This window comes from Lytechinus variegatus, chromosome 1 (assembly GCF_018143015.1).
Source record: "Lytechinus variegatus isolate NC3 chromosome 1, Lvar_3.0, whole genome shotgun sequence".
Classification (NCBI taxonomy): Eukaryota; Metazoa; Echinodermata; class Echinoidea; order Temnopleuroida; family Toxopneustidae; genus Lytechinus; species Lytechinus variegatus.
Genome location: NC_054740.1, coordinates 62,218,468 through 62,233,943, shown reverse-complemented (window position 1 = coordinate 62,233,943; position 15,476 = coordinate 62,218,468). Strand labels below are relative to the sequence as shown.

Genomic DNA, 15,476 nt, shown 5'->3' with positions numbered 1-15,476 from the left:
TGAGCAAATGTTCAGTTGCTGAATATTTAAAGGACAAGTCCACCCCAACAAAAACTTGATTTGAATAAAAAGAGAAAAATTCAAAAAGCATAACACTGAAAATTTCAACAAAATCTGATGTAAAATAAGAAAGTTATGGCATTTTAAAGTTTCAACAAAATAGTTACATGAACGAGCTAGTTGCATCCAAATGAGAGTTGATGACATCACTCACTCACTATTTCTTTTGTATTTTATTATATGAAATATTTCATTTTCTCATCATTGTCATGTGAAATGAAGTTTCATTCCTCCCTGAACGCGTGGAATTCCATTATTTTAACATTTTGTGCTTCAGGCAAGGAGGTCCTAATTGCCAAATTCGTAAAAATTGACATATTGTATAATTCAAACAATAAAAACAAAAGAAATAGTGAGTGACATCATCGACTCTCTCATTTGGATTTTACTGGCTCGTTCATATAACTATTTTGTTGAAAATAAGCGAAACTTTGAAGTGTCATAATTTTCCTATTTTACATCTGATTTTGATGAAATTTTCAGCATTGTGCTTGTCTAATTTTTCTTTATTGATTCAAATCGACATTTTTCTGAGGTGGACTTGACCTTTAAATAAATTCAACGATGGAACATTCATAATTAGCATTGAGAAAGTATCGAAATGAGTCAAATTTATCCTGGCACAACAAGTTGGAATAAAGATTGTCATCTAAATGTATCACACATGCCTTAGAAAATTCTTTCTTGTATTTGCATGAAATCTGGAAAGATGATGTGTACTGGACTTAAAGTTCTTACAACAAAGATAACGAACTGTTCTTCTGCACCAAAAGGTGAAATTATTCAAACAACTCTTTAAATTAGCCAACCGTCATAAAAAATGCCATTTGACCTAAAAATATTTACATGTGATCAATAGAATAACAAACGAGCACTCCTCTTAACCCCAACTAGACCAGGCTTTTTTGGCTGCTCTGTGGGGGGGGGTGCCCCGGGAGCCACTTACATTGACGAGTGGATACCATGCGCGACCTAAAAAACAGGTAAAAAGGATGTCTTTTTAACGACATGGCACGTTGCGTACGTAACGTGATAATGGTGTAAAAAACACAAATATAATGAAAAAAGGGTATCTATTTCGCTAGGAAAATCACGTGTTTAGGGTCAAATTTGCGGGGACGATAAAACAAAATAAAAATGTTTCATAAAGGATGTCCTTTTTGCCTTAACACTTCGTGTTTAGAGTCTGATTTGCACGTAGAGTAGAAGATGGGGTCGTACCAAACCAACTAAGGTAAAGCAGACAACCGAAGGACCCGTAACAATAAAACATTCCTGTACTTGTTTAGGGGTTCATTTCAGGGAATATTTGCCAAGAGTATCGTTTTGTTTCCAATAGTTGTTAAGGGTAGGGTTTCACACGCCAATACTTGTTAAGGGGTGCATGTTCCGAATATGGAAATTACGTGTTTAGGGTGCTTTTCGAGACCCCATGGTCGCGCATGGTATCCACTCGTGAATGGAAGTGCCCCCCCTGCCGATCACGAGAGCAATTTGCACGCTGGTAGTGTGCGATGTAATCTACAAGGCTGTATGGTAAAATTTTCCAAATAATGATATTATTTTATATGAATTAATTTATGGGTAAATCATATTTTTTTGCTCTAATTCACTTCATATCATAAAGCTCCCAGAATGCTAATTTTTGGTAAAAATATTCTTTGTAGCATTCTTAACAATCGCAATTGAAAAAAACTTCAGTTTGGAAATCAATTTCTTATGTATTTTATTGTTTTAGGAATTTCTTTGTTTTTCAACCTTTTTTCACCAGATTTATGTTACAGCACAGCCTGTTTGAAGCATATAATTATGCTAAAATCAATTGACTTCTGCTGTTTAAAGTAAAAATCATAGCTTTATGAATAAGATGAGAAAACTCAATTTGCATTGACTTTGTGGACGAAATCACGTTTTGGAATAATTTTTGGTCAGACATGAACTTACGAAATGTTGCATAATTTCGGGACAACGTACCTGGGCATCGTAAATTTGGTCTCAAAAGATGCGCGAGACTTAGTATAAACTCTGAGAGTGGCAGGGTCAACTAATCTCCCGCGGAGGAATGATCGCAGAAAATGTTGGGGGAAGGTTGTTTTAACCCCCCCCCCCCGGCCTGTTTAGGGTTAAGAAGGGGAAGTAGGTGTTAATTAGCACCTTTTTCATATACTTGCTCACAAAACCTAAAATACTGTATGTAAATGTCAATGAAAGGCTGCCAATATAAGGTTTAAAGGCAAGGTTCATCCTGACATTGCATGTTAGTTGGTGAAAATCCACCAAGAATAAGAGTTATGAAGTTTTAAATTTGTGACTTCACATGCGAGCAGCTCCCCATATTTTATGTGATATCAATTCTATACAAGTGCCTTTTCTAGGGAAATTGGAAAATGATTTTACCTGTGGATTCAATGTTATCAGAAACATTATTTCATACAAGCTTCTGATAAAAACCCATTTAATTATCATGAAAACCATTAAAAAATGGCAATTTATGGAATTTATATTACATGATTGACATATTGGGATCTGCTCGCATGTCATGTCACAAATTTAAAACTTTGAAGCCTCATAACTCTGTTATTCTTTGATATTCGGCAAACTTTAATTTATTACTTTCTCTCATGGTTCTCCTTAAAACCAACTTGATGTCAGGGTGAAATTAGGTCCAAGGGTGCCACTGTGCAATCACTCCCAGGTATGGAACGCGCCATTGTCAATTCCTGTTCATCTTCTTTTTCTTCATGCTCCTTCCTAAATAAAGTGCAAAACAAAGAATCGAAGGGGGTAGAAGACCAATCACACAGACATCTAGTTGGATAATCTGTATTATACCTTACATACTAAGAGCAGGGTTGGTAATACAGGAGTGGGAAATACATGATATTTCGAAAATCATAATGACAAGGGTTCACAAAACATGACAATTACATCATTCTACCAAAAAAATAAGAAATATCCAATACAATGACACTTTGGCTATATCACTGAAATTAAAGATCGTAAATGTTCTATTCTTTTTGGGCCATCATGTATAATGAAATGGGCAAGTGAATCTGGTCAACTTACGATTTTCAGCATGGGAAATCATGCGGCTCAGATTTTTTAATTGTGGTATTGTTAGCCAATATCTTCAAAGGGATGGTCAAAAGCTGAAAATATTCATGTCTTAAATACATATAGAGTAGAATTCACTGAACAAAATGCCGAAAATTTCATCAAAATCGGATAACAAATAATAAAGTTATTGAAGTTTAGCAATATTTTGTGAAAACAGTCGTCATGAATATTCATTAGGTGGGCTGATGATGTCACATCTCCACTTTCCGTTTTCTTATGTTATTACATAAAACCATATTTTTTCATTATTTCATACTTGTGTGAATAATACAATGTATGTCTCCTTTATAATGAAATAAGTTGCAGCAATCAATATCTAATGCACTAAATGAAATGTCAATCCAATTTTTCTAGTTCTTGGAGGAAAAAAATTGAATAAACCTATTTTCATACAATAAAATACAAAAGAACAAGTGGAGATGTGACATCATTAGCCCACTTAATGAATATTCATGACGACTATTTTCACAAAATATTGCTAAACTTTAAAATTCAATAACTTTGTTATCCAATTTGATGAAATTTTTGGCAGTTTGCTCAGTGAATTCTACTCTATAAATATTTTCAGCCCGGACCATCCCTTTAAGAAGGACTTCTATTGCTTCCCCCCACAAAATAAATAACATGAATCAGCGTTGATCTCATTACATTATTGAGGTAAAACCATAGGAGGTATTTTTCTGAGTTTAGAGAACTGCATTTAAGGAGATTTCAAGTCTTCGCAAGATGTGCAGTTTTGCATAGACATCCAACAACCATGACATACATGCAGAATAGGTATTGACTAAGTCATTGTGTGAACTTATTCCGTTGTTATGATTTGCGCTACAGAATTGAGATACTTAATTTAGTATCAGGATTATTAGATAGAACAAATACAGTCAGATAGCTGCCCTGAACAGATTTCAATGTTGGGGTCAAAATTTTACTTGCCACATTAAATTTTTTTTTTTACCTTTTTGGGTAAGCAACTTAAGCACTTTGATATTTTCACTTGCCTTGGTCAAGTGAGCATGCGCTACAGTCAAACCTAAGTGCTCTCAAAGATTGCCAACAGTAACGTTCTAATATTGTTCAGGAAAATCAGAGCTTTAACCTAAATTGGCCAAAAAATAAATAAATATATAAATAAATAAATAAAAACTTTGAAAAAGTAAGATGATAATCAATACTTACTAATTGGAGATTGATGAAAGATTCAAGACTTTGAAGTACGGCACATTTAATTTGCCTCGTTCCCCTTTCGTTCTGCCGATCAAAATCCCAGGAAGTACTGAAAGCCAAATTTTCTTCATTGTTGACCTGTATAAATGAAAATACGGTTTGAGCAAAGAAGTGACCGGTGAAGGAAGGGAAAACAAAATAAGAATGGGAGCAAAGAAAATAGGAAAGAAAGATGAAGGTGAGGAGATATCAGCATTTTCAAACTAAATGTGTTTGCCTGCAAGTGAGATTCAATCTTACAAGTGGAATGGGTACAAGTATATAATTGAGATATTATAAGGATTGAAGGTAATAAAGGGATTCACCATGGTGATTTCAGCCAAAATGTGTATCACCCATAAATATACAACAAAATCATTTTATATTCAAAAGGCTTGTTGACCCCTGCCTGTGACCTTGGAACTGGAGGTGACCTTCAAATCTCTGAAGAACATCATCTCTCTTAGATTGGTAACAATTTATGAGTGATGATAGAAATTTAAACAAACAAACCAAAATCCTAACAATGAGCTCCAAAAGTTCTTCAACCCCTGCTGTAACATTTGACCTGGAGGTGACCTTTAACCCCCCCCCTCCCCGGGGACATCTACCATCCAAGTTTGGTAAAAAAAATGGGCATACACTGTACATGGATCAAACATTATGAGCTGTAATACAAAACTTGCCCTAATAGGCTTAACTTTGACCCATGCTCATCATCAGCCTGACCCATGAGGTGACCCTCATGTTTGGTAAAATTGAAATAAATTTGCATATAACCATGCTTCTCTCCAAGTTTGATTAAAAGCCTTGAGTACAAAGTTATTCAAGTTTTGTCAGTGTTCCCATTTGAAATTCCTGCAATGCATTACTGCTACACAATCCGGGGGGGGGGGGCACTCGACCCAAAAATTGGTGGGGGTGTGCCGCGGGCGAGACAAAAAACGGGGGCCTTGGAGTGGGCTAATTGTAAAAAGGAGGGTCCTCGGAACGGGCTTCAGAACTACAAATGTTTGTGAAATCGGGGGTCCTTGGAACGAGTCGCCTGCATGTGAGTGCCTTCATGCATCCCTATGGAACGGGCATACGTGCATGCAGCTAGACCGGCAGCATGGGCGGCGGGTGCGCTAGCACAGAGGCAATGGTCAGACAGCGTTCATTGCAGCGGCTGCTTTTTCAAAATTACGACTCATTGTAGCAGATCGATCGCAACGGCATAACAGAAAATATGCGAAGCTTTGGAGCGGATTCCTTTTTCACGAGAAAAAAATAATATGCCTTGGAGTGGTTTCTTTGTTCTTTTTCTTAATAGGCTAAAAATGCTATGCCTTGGAACGGAAATTTGAGTGTAAAAATGGGGGTCCCCTCCGCTGCACATACCCACTATGCATTATATACTGAGTGCCCCCCCCCCTACACAATAATGCAATAATGGTGAATAATGCTGATAATGCTGTGCGCAGTGTTCAGCTGGTATTATGTTGAGAGTCAATTATCTCTCTTTAATGGCTTGTGCAACACGATAGTAAAAAAAAGGGTCTGTGTTACTTCCTCTTCAGAAATCATTACTCTGAATTGGTGTATGTTACTGTAGAACATCACTTGCTTATTTCGATGAGGTCCATTAACTATACTAATTATGTTGGACAGGATTCGGTGTACATAAGAACACTGATTTCACTTTAAATTGTAAGCATTGTTATTCTTACACACCTGGAGAGGAAATATCCTCTTTTGCAGTTTAAATGCTAATTGATGCAGCTTTGTAAAAGTCTTCGCACTGCTACTGTAAGTTTGAATTGAGTATAACTATAAGACTAAAACTTACTCTGCGTCATTTTCTGGTCCACTCCAGCCCCTAGGATCTTTCTATACCCTGGATTAATCTTCTCCGCAAATTCCAAAGTCTGCCTGGACAACTTTGGCCACATTGTGAAAAGGGCACCAGGAGCTGCATCAATTGTTAAATCAAAGTCTTGATCAATCTGAAAATGAAATAAGTATTTATATATAAGCTGTATAACACATAATACAATTACCAGCAATACCATGTTTTCATACATTACCGGTACATTGTAATTAAAGTCATGCTAAATATTGCTCATTAAATAAAAAAATAAAACTTATCAATGTTTGTAACAAAAACCCTAGGTCACATGCACACACTGCACAAATCAAGTAAAGTCTAGTGAGCTTTGACATTGACCTTTCTATTTCTAACCATTTATCACATTTTTTAAAATATTGATCACTATTGGAGTAATTAACCACTGGAGAAAAATACTTAGTATTTGCAAAATGAGGGGGGGGAGTTAGGTGGGGAAATTAATATCCCCCCCCCCCCCCCGCCAGAGATTGACATTCATGGGAAGAAGATAACTTAATCTTTCCAAATGGATTTCAGAACAACTTTTCCACTAATCATAGAATTATGACAACTAAGATGCAACTGAATTTTTAACACTGAGGCAGAGTAAGTGATCCTATGATCTTGCACTATATTCTAAAGCAAGAAAGAGAATAATTTTGGAAATTCATAACCAAAAATGCTTCGTTCAACTTCGAACAATTAAATTATTATTTTTTTTCATAATGCGAATCCACTGCACTAAGTAATCAAGTTATTTTACCATTCCCAAAAGCTGTAGATATTTGTCAAGAATTTCTGCTGTGCTTGGTCGCGGGTTTCCTCTAGTCAACTCATATCTCGGTACCGAGGTTCGTCACATTAACAACAATGTTGTCAGGTGATGAGTAATATTTCATCCAGTAGGTGTCTTCTTGGTGCTCATCTTCTGCAACATTTAACTGTGATAAACATGAATCAAAGATCAAGAATAGTAACATTAATTATTACACAAGTTATCTGACTATTCTATAGAGAACGGATGGAATAAGTGGATAAATTGTAGAAATTCTCAATAAAAAATTCCCCTGTGCACAGTGGGGAATTTACATGAAGTCAACCTAAATGTAATTCCTGTATCTCAGATTCAAAATTAGTTTCTGATCATTCACAAACTGTACATACATCTGCAATTACAATGTAACATTTAGATCTGTTGCTATTTGCATGTAGGCCTGTCCTCGCTAGGCTGGCCAATAATAAGGGACTATTGGCCAAGCTAGGCCAGGATTTAGATCTAGGTTTGGACCTATAGTATAGACCTAGATTTTAATGGGGTTTAACATACACATATGTAGACGTACAAAATTGAATAAAGTTGACTAGAAATAGATCTAGCCAGGCCTACATTACACGTAGGCTATGTGCTTGAGGACGGCCCGGTCCGAGCTTGTACCGGACCCGGTACCTCGCGCATATCGCATCCGCATGCGATCATCGGCAGTGAATTATTTATGTGTGAGGATCTTCATCACAGTTCATGTAGGCTATAATTCAAATCACCAATTTTGAGACTAATACTAATAGAAGCATGGAAAGAAGTGAAACTTTGTGTAAAGATCGTGATGTTGCATGAATTTCATATTTCACCCCCATAAAATCCCACCTTTTGTCACTCAGAATATCAGGGGAGCGTTTCATGAAAGGACTTGTCGGACGTTTTATCTGACAAGTCCCATTTTATCCGACAGTTACTATAGAAACAGTGCCTCTCAGCCAATCCGAATCACGGAAAGATGTCAGATCTGACAACTTGTCAGACAAAAATGTTGATGAAACGGTCCCCAGATCGAGTTCATGGTCTCGAAGTTCGTGTAAGTGGAGCATGGTGTAGGCCCTAGTGGTAATTAAGTGGAGTGGATCCTGCACGAACTTCGCTCAAGGTACCATAGTCTGCGCACATGCGTATCTGCGCAATTCTAGTAGAATCTATAAGATACGTAATGCAAACTTTACACATCTAATGCATAGACAGATATTTATTGCAAAATCCGACTCACAAAGGTGGAAAAATAATGAAATTTGGGTATTTCTTATGACAGCCTCAAAATGCAGCCTTTCTCATCAAAATCTCCAAATCACGTGCAAAAGTGAATGGGTGCGCAGACTGGGGCACCATTTTCTCAAAATGACTGCCGGCCGAGCCGAGGTTTTTCCAATAAAATCATAGGCCTATATTTCTGACTTGGCGACCATCATATAGAGTTACACACGTACATGCACACACAATAAAAGCACTGCAACAACGGTAACAATGCATTGACTTTTGAGATTATTCATGAACATTCACTCGAAATCAAGCACTGAATTTACCTCTAAAGATTGGAACTAAATGTGGGAAGTCCCACTCCTGAAGCAGGTTTGTCACCCCCAAATCTTTCTTTTTCTAAAACGGAGATTAAACACGATTTTTCCAGTGCACTGCAGCAGTCTCCGAGTCGAACATACTCAACGCCATCTTCCGACCACTAGCATAGCACTGCGCACGCGTGCGCATGCGCTTTACATGTGCCGGTATCTTGTACAACCCCCTGTTCAAGCCTTCTGTCTACGGACCTTAAACAGGTCGATTCGCCGTGTTTTATACCGATATTTATCAAAGCTTAAACATGTGCTGTTCAAAAAATTATACAGCACCTCTTATACAGCGATATTTTGTACAGCGTTTTTACTGTGTACACTTCTAATTTCAACAATTTGAGGACAGCTCAGAGATAAAAGTACAGTAGCTCTATTTTAGAGGTTTGACTTTAATACAGGCGAAGTGATGGTTTAAGGAAAGTTATTAGAATTCTAATTTTGTTTAAATTTAAGACGTCATTTACGAGCAGCTGCCCCATATGTCATGTAATATAAATTTCAATGTTTCAATAATACATACTGACTAAAATGTTCGTCTTTCAGGATCGGGTGTAAAATAATTTGTCTGTTGATTTACTGAAGGTACAATAAAAACAATAAAAGAAATATTTTTTTAAAGAAAAATCACATTTCATTGGTTATTTTCATTCACAATACATAGACGCTGCTTGCATATGGTGTCACAAATAAAAAAAATTACAATTCTAAGAACTTTTTAAATCTTTGATGGATTTCCCTGAAACCTTCACCAACATTTTTTATCATTATTTTATTTTTACTGCTACATGTACATGTATCTTTACAATAAACTTTTTGTCAGGGTGAACTTCCCCTTTAAAGCCTATAGTTTTGAGAAATTTCCAAATATGTTACTCTTTTGATTAAAAACTGGAATGTGTGTAATGGTGTATTTTCCCTTTAAAAATCACAAATCTATTCTGCACATAAAAAAGGCTCTCAGAATTGGACACAAATGATCAATAGACTATATTGTAGGCCTGATATATACCAATCAAGAATGAGAATGGGAACCACTTGGCAAATCCAGATCTTAATTTGATCTTGAATAGTTCAACTGAATAACATAGTTTATGTAAATGTCATAAATAGCTATATAACTAAACAACAAATGAATCATTTAAATGGGCATGTTGCAGACATGCATAAAACGTATTGGACCTTGATAAAGTGATTACTATTTATTGATTCTACAGGTATAGTTCTCTCTAGATTATTTTAAGAAACCGCTTTACAGGTCTGTGCACAATCAAAGATATAGTGTGTACTTTGTGGTATTTATTGGGCAATATTGATATTCCATAAAATCCTTAAATGTGATTGCATGCAAAATAACATGCTATGTGAAAATAGGACCTACAAGGTAAAATATAGGTACATGTAGAGGCCTACAATTTCAATGTTTTGCCATCTTATAAGTTAGCCGATTGCGCTAAAATCTCAAGATTGAGCTAACTCGGGATGGTGCAGCACCGCCTAATGTACTCTATGTGTCTTTAACGTGACTCATGTCAAAGCAGGGTGTGAATAGCTAAACCTTTCATGCTCTAATAAATGTGATATGACTGCAAATCACGTTCTGTATCATCTGTTGTGCAAATAGACCAAATAAAAAAACCTGTTGGATCAACTCTGTTTTTTTACCTTTATTTGGCAATTGGCCCAGGAAGACGACAAGGTATTTGATCAACTCAAAATGGCAGGTACTATTGTTGTACCTGTTGCCATAGTGATGAGTGTAACTCAAGAAGAACTGCGCATCATGAGTTTTCATTTTCTACTTCTTATTTGAAAATGAAGGTTAGAATTTTGTTGCTGATCACTGTATATACATTCAAAATCAATCAAGGAAAAGCAATTAAAGTAAAACCTTCAAGGCTTTGACGTGAGATACAAATCTAAATGTTTATGCCAATATGCTTGCAAATTCAACACCAAAGCTTACTCTGGCAAATTGCACTACTTAGCAACACATTCTTAATGATTAGTTCTGGTACAAGGTTCGTGATGGTACATTTAGGCCTAATTATTATCAGAGTAACCAATAAAATTATGGTCTTTTGCAACAATAATCAAACATCACAGCAATAAATACCAATATGATTTGTTTGTCCCCCAAAATATTTCATTTACTTATTATATCTAAAATGAAGTTGATAAATAAATTCCAACATGTACATACATGTATCACACTGCGTGATGAAATGATAATAATTATGACATCCATGCCATTTTTATGAAAACAATACTTTTGATCAATTGAATTCAACTAGGTATTCTATTTTCCTTTCAATAAATATCTTCAGGTGCATCTTCCCAAAATGTTTATTGGGGGAAGATGCACCCTTATTCAACCCATCCTTAACAACTCATGCCCAGTCTAGCGAGGATCAATTACAATAGCCAACCAGTCATCACTATACATCCATTGTCCCCGCCCCCCTTCTATTGTTTGAAGGGGTGCACCAGCAACCCCCTTAGTAGTACCACCAACAATTACCCCCCTCACAAGCGCCAGACTATAAAAGAAACCCAATACCAATCAGCATTCTTCTTCTTCTTTTGTGCCATCTACCCCTTTCTCTTCCTTCAAATGTACCTTCTTTTATCATTTGACTTCCCACTTGTTAACAGTAGAGTAATTTTCAAAGGATATATTGACATCTCTGCTGATTGTGTTGTGTTCCCCACCAAAGGTTTGTTTAAATATTAGCAACAGAGAGATGTGACATGTAATTTTCATATTGATTATTTCTTGGGTGTTGTTGCTATAGAGACACTGGCCAGTGCAAGAGATTCAGTGGGAAAAAAATATCTTTAAAAATGACCCCACCTTAAAGCTCTACATATGCATTTTACCCAAACACTTAAGTGTCAACCTCTTCAAACACACCGCACGTCGCCGTGAAAAGCCGAAAAATGTGCCATTTCCCCCCTTTTTTCAACCATATATTTTGATCCGATTGGCCTAGTTCACCACCGGAAAAAGCATTAGAAAATTTAACTCTTCTTCATTATGGTGATGTAAAATCACGATTTTTTGTTGTGCCATCGCACCGTCATTTATTGTTCATTTTCCATCAATTTGGTCAAAATTTCTGTGGTATTGAACTTTTTGACTGAACGCTTCCGGCTAGATCTGGCGGTTTCTTGCCAGGAGTGGGCTATTTTTTACCACCGGAAAAAGATTCAAGTCATTCAGTTCATTCTGAACATTTTGATATATAAATGATTCTCATTGGATGAAAAAAAAACCGTCAAAAGATTAAACAAATTGGAGCCTCCGTCTGATTTGGGGAACTTTGCTACATTTGCGCATTTCATTTCTCCACGAGGGAGGGGAAGAGAAACCCGACACCGGGTATCGATGAGATTGAATGAGAAAAAGATGAAGAAGAGAGGCGAAATTTGTACTAATCTTCAGTAAATAATCACGTACGCAGAGAGTGATGAGACAGCTAATGAATTGCATCTCACATTCCTTGAAAAGAAAATGACAAGAAACAATGCCTGCTGAAAATAAACAGTCTCAATAAATCGCCGTACGTGTCCCTCCCACCATGCCCACCTCCGTGTCACCCTTGCTCTAAATAGAACGGTCGCGAACCTAGCGTGATCCAATCCGATCCAATCAGATTCAACCGCACAGCTGAGCGACAATTGTACGCTTAGTCGGTTCTGTGTGTGTGTGCAGCTGACCCGGGCTGATTAAAAGCTTCAAATTAGGTGAAAGAAATCGGGGGTCACAAATTCATATGGTATTATTTTCTGTAATTAACAGAATAAAATATATCAATTTAATTTTTTTATATTTTAAGTCATTTTTTTACTTGTTAATGACATCAAGCAATTGTACTAGAAAAAAAAAGAATTCCAAAGTGATTTTAATTGTGACGTAAATTAGGTTCTAAATTTGTTCATGACATTATATATGGAAGCTTAAAAGTGCCACCGAGATGTTGAGATAATTATCTTGGGAAGTCGACATCTTGATAGCAAAAGATAAGATGACGAGATCCCGGATCTCATCATGTCGACATCTTTTAGAAGAGATGATGAGATGACAAGATCCCAGATCTCATCATGTTGACATCTTGTAGAAGAGATGATGAGATGACAAGATCCCGGATCTCATCATGTTGACATCTTTTAGAAGAGATGTTGAGATGACAAGATCTCGGATCTCATCATGTCAACATCTTTTAGAAGAGATGATGAGATGACAAGATCCCGGATCTCATCATGTTGACATCTTTTAGAAGAGATGATGAGATGACAAGATCCCGGATCTCGACATGTCGTCATCTTTTAGAAGAGATGATGAGATGACAAGATCCCGGATCTCATCTTGTCAACATCTTGTAGAATAGATGATGAGATGACAAGATCCAGGATCTCATCATGTCAACATCTTGTAGATGAGATGATCAGATGACAAGATCCAGGATCTCATCATGTCAACATCGTGTAGAAGAGATGATCAGATGACAAGATCTTCGATCCATGATCATGTCATCTAATCATCTCTTCTTAAAGATGTAGACATGACGAGATCCAAGATCTTGTCATCTCATCATCTCTTCTACAAGATGTCAACATGATGAGATCCGGGATCTTGTCATCTCATCATCTCTTCTACAAGATGTCAACATGATGAGATCCGGGATCTTGTCATCTCATCATCTCTTCTACAAGATGTCAACATGATGAGATCCGGGATCTTGTCATCTCATCATCTCTTCTTAAAGATGTTGACATGATGAGATCCGGGATTTTGTCATCTCATCATCTCTTCTACAAGATGTCAACATGATGAGATCCGGGATCTTGTCATCTCATCATCTCTTCTACAAGATGTCAACATGATGAGATCCGGGATCTTGTCATCTCATCATCTCTTCTAAAAGATGTCGACATGATGAGATATGGGATCTCGTCATCTTATCTTTTGCTATCAAGATGTCGACTTCCCGAGATAATCATCTCAACATCTCGGTGGCACTTTTAAGCTTCCATACATTATATATGCCCTTCAGAGTGTTATAAAGTGGGAATAATTGTATCCAATTTAATTTGAATGTAATTCAGATGTATTAAATTGCCATCAAAAGATTCCATTATACCCTACGAATAAATCATGACTTGTGAGATGGTTAGTGTAAATGATGCATTCTCTAACCTAGATATTCTTAAACACTCTATTGTTAAATGTCATCTACATAAACACTGGAACATTTGAACAATGGCTATAGCAAGTAGCAACCAAATTGTTATCCTTTCACTGGAGCAAAGGAGATGACAGGCTGTGCAATTGTGGAATAAATGCATATTTGATATAAATTCACCATTTCAATTTCTATGCATGAGCTCTACTAGAGTTACATGTATAAATAGTTTTTAGAAAACATACATTTTAATGCACGCTTCCAAACATTTCTGATTGAACAATAAAGAAGATTTTGCTTACAAAGTTAGCATAAGAGAAATTGCTTTTTTCTATAAATGTTCATAGTAATATATTTGTATTTTAATAGGAAAGTTTTATCTAAACAATAGCTCATAATCCTAAAGTTCAGATTCCTTACTTTATTAAAGTTCAGAAAGGTTGTGATGCCTAAAATGCAATGAACAAGAATTTGAGTTACTGAAAAACCTGTACATGCTTTAGAAAAATAAACAGTATGGGAGGTATAGGTACATGTACATGTATGCACAGATTCATTCAAAGTTTATAAATGACATTCATATGTCAATGAAACATGCATGTTTGTAAACTAGACTGAATACTGTATTGTGCTCTTGATATAAAGTTACTGATCATGATGTACAAGAAAGATCTCTCTATGAAAGTATAAAATTGACTTCTCTATTTTCATGGGTATTATGAAAGACCCCATAGAGAGCAGAACATGAAGTTGATTCGTACTGCAGTATTCATGACTGTGGCATGCATCAACATAAATATTGTCAAGAATTATGAATGACATACATGAAGTGGTACATGTATTATTCAAATGATGCCTTCATTCATCAGTCTCCAGAGTACATGTATTTACGAGGAAGTTTCTTTGCAATAAATGCATCTGAATCAGAATGGTGGTATTTTTTATATCATAACATCTATTATATTTCAAACATACAATCAGAGATGCCACCCTTCTCAAAAAAATCTTTTACGGGATTTAAAAAAAATATCCCTCTATCAATGTCGGACGGCCTTTCAAAGGCGGTTACTGTTAAGGATCCTGAACGAAGCATACATTTGTAGGTGCTGCTGCTTCATCTTCAAAAAGCAGCTCTTGCATGATACATAATTAGTCTGCTGGGCAAACCCTTCACTCGAAATAAGGGTTTGAATGTGCAGCCTACTCATGCCTTGTGTACTGAAGGCTCTCTCGCTCAGGAACAGCAAGTTTTGTATGTGCTAGTCTTTGCGTGGAGGCACACTTGTTGATCAAAGTTCCAATCAGGGTCTGTGCCTGCAGACTAATACATAATTACGGCACATGACCAGAAATTTAAAGGACAATTCCACCCTAACAAAAAGTTGATTTTAATAAAAAGAGAAAAATCCAACAAGCATAACACTGAAAATTTCATCAAAATTGAATGTAAACTAGTTATAACATTTTAAAGTTTCACTTAATTTCACAAAATAGTATCCTGGTTGGTATGCAAATGGAGAGACTAATGACGTCATCCACTCACCATTTCTTTTGTATTTTTTCACATGAAAATATTCATATATATTTTTATATATTTTCTCCTCATTGTCAAGTGAAACAATGATTAATTCCTCCCTGAGCATGAG

General features: G+C 36.2%; 1 long non-coding RNA gene across 1 annotated transcript; it reads right to left on the bottom strand.

Annotated features, from left to right (window-relative positions):
* Positions 1 to 1,998: 1,998 nt before the first annotated feature.
* LOC121419092 lies at positions 1,999 to 8,782 on the bottom strand. Its single transcript, XR_005970552.1, has 5 exons — positions 8,600 to 8,782; positions 7,011 to 7,188; positions 6,209 to 6,365; positions 4,354 to 4,479; positions 1,999 to 2,811 (listed from the first exon to the last, which is right to left on the bottom strand). It is a non-coding gene; the product is annotated as an uncharacterized LOC121419092 (long non-coding RNA).
* Positions 8,783 to 15,476: the final 6,694 nt, after the last annotated feature.